Source organism: Hippocampus comes, unplaced genomic scaffold (assembly GCF_001891065.2).
Source record: "Hippocampus comes isolate QL1 unplaced genomic scaffold, H_comes_QL1_v1.1 scaffold248, whole genome shotgun sequence".
Lineage (NCBI taxonomy): Eukaryota > Metazoa > Chordata > Actinopteri > Syngnathiformes > Syngnathidae > Hippocampus > Hippocampus comes.
In genome coordinates, this window is record NW_017806277.1 from 1,113,507 (window position 1) to 1,120,860 (window position 7,354).

The following is a 7,354-nucleotide window of genomic DNA, read 5'->3' on the forward strand; positions in this document are numbered from 1 at the left end:
CTCCTTAGTTTGTAAGGTGTAGGCAGGGATTACATTTAGATTTTATATGCACGTGTAAATGCTTTAAAACTTGCTTTCTTTATGAATCTTGTTTAATCTTAAAGTGCATTACTATATTTTTCAATATCAATTACTTGTTAAAGTTTGTACAATCAGTGGGATCAGTTGCAATGCATATATGTGAATGATAAAAGTAAATTGCACATTTGTCGAAGGAAATGTAAGGTGCTTCATGAAATGTTTTGTAAAAGATATGTTCATTTAATTTCAACATTTTTCTAATGTTCTTGTGCTTCTTTATACCAAAACAAAGGAAAGGCATATTGTTTTGGTTATTTATAGCAAAGTATGGTATCATTTTAATGGTCCGGCCCACTTGACATCTACCCAGGCCGTATGTGGCCCACCATGTGAAATGAGTTTGACACCCCTGCTCTAGTCATTGAAAGCAAGAACATTACTGTTACTATTTCTGTCTTCGTTATACTGATTGTCATGATTTAAATGAATGACAGGATCTACTTTCTCCTGCAGCCTCGCCATTGTCAGTTAAAAATTTGGCACGTGACATAGTGTATGAAAACATGTCCACATTTTTCTCCCTTTTCTATGCCCCAAATGAATGCTCTTAGTACTCTTGACTACAAGGGTGTTAAATTCTCCCACACATTCTCAGACAAAAGAATCCCCACAAGTCCTCTGTCGACTCCCTTGATCGTGAAACTCTTCTCTCATCAGAACCACCCCAATCAGCATTGAGCTCTTTAACTTCCTCCAGCTGGGTCCAGCCGCGCCTGTGTCCCAGTGGATTCCCCTACCCTGAGCTAACCTCCCCCGAGCGACAAGGGGGACCAGGTGCCATCGCTGAACAGGATGTCGAGGTAATTTGGCTTGACGCACCCTAACACACGTCCTCCTTATATCAGGAGCAGAGAGGGACTATGGACATTAAACACTGTCTCATTAAATTTCTTTGGACGAGACGGGAAACCTAATGAGACGCGTTGTAATGACCAACAACATCTGATCTCCACCAGATCGAAAACAAAACATCCAGGTAAGCTCCCCGTGTCAGGGCCAAAGTCATGTCACGCCTCAGTGACACTGATGGAAATATCAACGAGGGTCGGCATTCGGATGGCCGAGTTCAAGTGCTTCCAAAGAAGAAAGACTCCCTCAACTCCCCGCTTTATTTTGAATTGTATTGAAAATGTTTGTGAGTGACAACATGATTGATTCATTATTCATCAATTTTGAGTTCGGAAATTGAAAAGCAAATGCTTTAACGAAGAAACCTAATTAGTGAAAGGATTTGGTAAAAAATAACCTGGGGCGGAATAAAAAGTCCATGCATTGGTGTTTTTACATTACCCCAAAAAGGCATCAGCTGGGTGCCATAAACCAATTTATTTAAATATCACACAGCTTTTTAAATTAGGGACATTTCTCAACCATTAACATCTCATGCATATACAATTAAGAAACATATAATTAGCTGGTGATTACATAACTCATTATGCGGCTAAAAAGGGAAGTCATAAATCACAACAAAAGTCATGCTTTTGTTTTCCTCGTTGACTTTATTGCCGAACATGTCTTTGAGTTGTTCATGCAAAGAGCTGTCATGGCAACAGAATTCACTTATTTTCAAGAGAATTACATTTTTTTTTCTTACCCCACATTTTATTTTATTTATACCTTGAATGTTATGCCAACCTGCTAAGGGACTACAAATGGAATCCAGTTGACAGCTACAATCTGGCATACTTGCGTGTCAGTGTCCATTGATATGCAGTGTCCCTTTTTAAATAAATAAAAACAATCGTGAGCGTCTCTTTGGCTTCTCCCATCAGTGGTACCCACAGAATGACATGTTTCCAACGCACATGATTTTTGTCATTGTACTAGTGCTGTATAAAAGGCAGCAATGTGTAACCCCACTCGAACAGTGCCCTCCACATCATAAAGAAAGTCTTCAATTTACCCACATAGTGTATTGTTATTTCTTCTCCCGTTCTGTCTGTTGCACACCATTCCTGAAAAAAAAATCATTGGATTTATGAGCAGTCATTAAAATGCATAATTATACAAAAACATGAGCCTGGAAAGGTGAGAAAAAATGAGTGACATATGTGCAAGTTCCCATCCATCTTCATAAATTAAGTCTGTGACCATTTTGGAAAAAAAAAAAATCCATCCTCCAAATGTGTTGATCTAAATTGGCAATGAACATAATGTGAGAGTGTGAGCCACAACATGTGGAGCAGTCATAGTGGCTGAAATAGCAACATTTTGATTTAAAATTTTACATAAAGATTTTTGCAAATAAGACAGCCCCCTTATGTTTTGACAGTTTTGCATGCTGATGGCTTGCAATCCAATTAAATATCAAGCAACATTAGTAAATACTGTTCAAATACGTTGTGTCTGTCCTCAGTATTCCACTGTGTGGCCCCTCCCACTGTTGTGGTTGCCTTTCCCTTCATTCAGTGTGGGCTGGGCGTCTCCCCAATCATTGCACCTGTCTCACCAACACACCTGCCAGTCTTCACCTCGTCAGCCTCACTCTCCTCTACAGCATCAAGGCCAATCTGCTGTATCGAAGGCCAGTCAGCCTTCCTGTACACCTTGGTTTGGTTTCTCTGACTGCCTTTGGTGCTACCTCCTTGACCCGTTTCTTCTTGACAATAAACCAGTACTGAGTTCAACATGTCTGCCTGTGGGTCCTGTGCTTGTTTAAACTAAGCTTAAAAAATAAATAAATAGTACATAAATAAAATATTGACCTTAAGTGTCATTGTCCATGAGGGGACATGTTTGATTCTTAATGGGTGGAGTTGGGGATGATTGCTCTATCTATCCATGGTGACTGAGTACAAAGGTTTCACATCGCCGCAGACTCTCAGCTCACCCCTACCAAAGCTCAGGTGTGGAGCAGCTGAACAACACAGGCCTCTTGACCCCCTCCCATCCCTCCGCCCCCAAACCCCGCCTGTCCACAACTCAATACGCCATTAGCCTCTTTCTTTGGCCAGCCCCATCATATTTAGAGGACAAAATACGTGACATGGACACTATTATCTATGTATTATAATTTTTCTCGACTGGAGCAGTGGCATTTTGTTGCAAAAATGACCAAGGTCTAGTAATAATGAACGCATTCGGTTTATGTTGACAAAATTAAGTATGACAGAGGTGACAAATAATTTAAACGTGAGGATCTAATCAAATGGACTGCTGCCATGTGGTGCGAATAGAATACAACTTTTACAGCTTTTTTTTCATTCATGCATTCATGTCTCCTTCGAATATATTGTGCATGTGTAAGTGAGTGATGAGAGGCATGTGTTTCAGTGCCTTGTCCCTGCTGTGAGCCCAATTAAAAGGAAGTGGATACAGAGGGGGGCTTACATGTTGCCAAAAAAGTTTTTTTTTATTTTTTATATGAGCCCTCCCTAAATCCCTAACCCAAATCTGCATTACTCCAAAGTAATTGTGAACCTGGCTTTGCAACTGCTTCACTGTCCAGATTGTTTGAGAATGTCAGCCAGTCACACCCCAGTGAGCGGTCTAATATTGACTGTTTATATCGGATTATTATGGCTACGCGGCCCGGTAGTCGAGTGGTTAGCATGTTGACTTCACAGTGCAGAGATAGCGGGTTCAATTCCAGCTCTGTCCTTCCTGTGTGGAGTTTGCATGTTCTCCCTGTGCTTGCATGGGTTTTCTCTGGGTCCTCCGGTTTCCTCCCACATTCCAAAAACATGCATGGCAGGCTGATTGAACACTCCAAATTGTCCCTAGGTGTGGGTGTGAGTGTGGATGTTTTTTTGTCTCTGTGTGCCCTGCCTGGTTCAGAGTGTCCCACGCCTGCTGCCCGAAGACGGCTGGGATAAGCTCCAGCACCCCCCATGACCCTTGTGAGGATAAAGCGGATCGGAAAGTGGATGGATGGATGGATGAAGTTTAGGCAAATAAATTGACTTGACAAAATATAAAAACAATGCCTTAAAAATCATAGGGCAAAACATAATTTTGCTGCAAGTTGAAACTCAGGGTTGTGCTCCTTCAGTATAGTGCCATATCGTGCTGCAACTAAGCATACCGGTAATTAAAAGCAAGAAGAAGAAGGAGATGATCCCCAACTGAGCTGAGGATTAGTCCTTGCTTCCCCAGAGCCTGCTCGTGAAAGATGCGGAAGCTGAGACCCTCTTGCTTTTCATTCAGTTTGACTTTGGGAAAAACCATTCCACAGAAACAGTATGTTGCTTCTTTCTTCAAAGCATATAAAATGCAGGTTGGAAAATGGAGAGGTGGTTGTTGTGTGAAGAGCCTCTTCGCCAACCTTTCTTTGGATACACTTGGCTAATCAAAATCAGATCATATGTGTCCGGGCATGCTCAGGGTGTTTATTTTAATGACGGAGAAAACTCACGCAGGCCCGGGGAGAACATTTAAACTCCACACAGGAAGGCCGAAGCCGCGATCGAACCCATGACCTCTGCACTGTGAGGTCAACGCGCTAAGCATTGGACCGCCTTGCCTAAAATTAACTTTTAAATTGTGCCACATTTCTCCTCGGTTGATTTAAATCAGTTTGCGGTTCACATTTCAAAAAAAAAAAATTGGTGTCGTGCATGTTGCGTCCAAAGGGATATTTTATTTATTTTTTAATTTTTTAGTTTACATTAAAGTGTCTCATTTATGTTTGGCATCAGGTGTGTCCTATATTTTCAGCGTGTTAGATGTGGTGAAATATATCTTATGCTGTGGCTGGTCTGTAAATTGTAATTTCAACAAAAAAACATTTCAGTGGAAAAAGTTATTTTTGCAACCAAACAATCGCAAGCATTTCCATGGATGTCAGTTTCTTTATTTTCGTACAGATTTTTTTTTTTAACACATGGTGCAGTATATAATGACAATAGAGTCAACCCAGAATTGTTCTTCACTTTCTACTCTATCGTGCTGCATTGTCAATCATTTTTATTGAAACCAATGAAGTTTTCCAACTCTTTTGTTATGGTGTGCGGGACGCCAGATGATGGCCAACCAAGGTTGTTCATCACTTTTGTCACATGTCCAAGCCCCCCCCCCCCCACCCCCACCCAACAACTCAGAAACCCCCATCGCAGCATGCATATTCACTGGAACTGGTCTCCTGGCTGAGAAAACCCATTGCCCCACACTGTGTCTCTTTTATTAGGACTACCACACAATGAGCAATGCAGTCACAATTGTCTCGCAGTTTGCCCGTTCAGCAACTATGGTTTCAATGAGTGCCCGCTCGTCATTAACGATGCATGAGCTTTAAAAAAAAAAAAAAAAAAAAAGAGTTCTCTGTTTTTAAGCATAAAAGAGATCCAGACAGTCAGCAGCCGCCATGGCACCACCACAATATCAATATAGCTATATCTATGTGCTTTCTGTGGCTAGAAAGTAAAGCACGAATAGTCTCTGTCGCTAATGCGCAGTCGGTGAATGGGACGATGGACATTGCAAACCACCTCTTAAAATATTTACACTCTCCCGTTATGGTCAATCTACTTCTTCCTTGACAATCGCGCCATGTTTTGTGGTTTAATTAAAAAGTAATCCAATGCATTAAATGGTGTGCAACGATGATATTTTCCGATGGTACATTTCATTCATGTTCACCTGCGTCACTTTGTGTTTGGTAGACCTGAGTCAATATTAAAACGGGCTAATAAAGAGGGGCAAGATCTCCCTTAGTAATGGTTCCTCAGAGACAAGCAGCTAATTAAAGGCCTGCCCCTTCCAATGAAGTGTAATCAGTCAAGGTTTGGTAAGAACAAATATATGAGCTATGTATGAATGCATAAATATAAAAGCACTGTTGTTTCAAGAGATTAAGAATATAATACTTACATCATTATAATTATAATTTGTGTTTACATCTTTTTGGATTTCTTACTAAAATATACTTAAAATATGATTCGATAAAATGTATGAATCTTATCAAGTTTTCATGATGCCACTTGTGAAAGTAGATTAACTTTCCCAAGAATATACTAAATTATGTTTTAATTTTAGCTGTATATAATTCTCAGACCCTCTAATAAGCCCACAGAAAAACCTACTTACGCCAAAAGTGCAGTGTTGTCTTTTTGGAGCATTGATAATAAATGTATGTAAGTGTATGTGAGCTAGCTTGACACAGTGGTTCCCTGCCACTGGTTCGTGGACACTTATCGGGCCACAGCCCATTTGGTACCGGGCAGCACAGAGAAAGACTCACAGTTTTGTTTTTTAACAGCCAATCCCTAACACCATCGATTAGGAAGGTTGGAGGATTATATGATTGAGAAAGTGATATTATATAGCTAGCAGCGAGCTGTGAACATATTTACATCATCAGTGGGGCGGAAATTCAGCCAATCAGAGTCCAGCTTTTCCTACATACTTTGGTTTGCAAGTTGAAGTCAACAGAATCCGCCAATAAATTAAAGACGAAACAGTAAACAGAAAGTAACACACGTAACGAACATGCGGCTAAACTGCTAGCTGATGGGCACCCATGACTTACGAAGATGAAGCTATTTTGGCAAGAGAAGTTCCTCCCCATCACTTTTGTGGCGGTATCTCCAGAGTGACATGGAGGAGGAAATCGTGGTGCAAGGTCATCAACCAGTGGCGGGCCGTGCATTTCAACCTTAGGCCTTCAGTGACGTCACATACATACACAATATAGGCTCGTCAAGCAGCACTTAATTTCAGGAACATTTAAAACCATCAAGTATGCATTCACAATTAAGAGCAGGAAACTAAATTTACAGATAGTCAAAAATAAAAAGATGATTTAAAAATACGAAATAAAATGCCACCCAAATTACGCTGTGTGATCTTAAACAAGTCTGTCCAATAAATTGCGCAATGTCGCAGTTTCATATAAGACACCAACCAAACAATAACAAAACAAACTATTCTTTGAAAATAAACAGATCATTTGCATTTTGAAAATCGGCGATTCAACAGCAAATAACTGAAAATGTTGAGCAGCTGAGATTGAACGAACTTTCGTGCACGAAGGTGACTACAATGCCCATTATAAATTGCAGGTGAGCAGATTTATTTGATACATTTTTGTATCTTTGTCATTTTATTTCTTTACCACGAATTTAATACTAACGAAATAAAATGACAAGAAGAAATGTAAAATAAAATTCATTTACTCACCGATGTCGTGCCTGTTCACTGAGGTGCACATCTACGCGAGTGTCCCCAAACGTTTTTAAACGCCCCGTAGCTTGTAAGTGCCCAGCCGTTTCCTTGCTGCCTTAGTAAAACAATCCAGTGTGGCTCCAAACACCAAATCGGTCAGTTGCAAGCAATA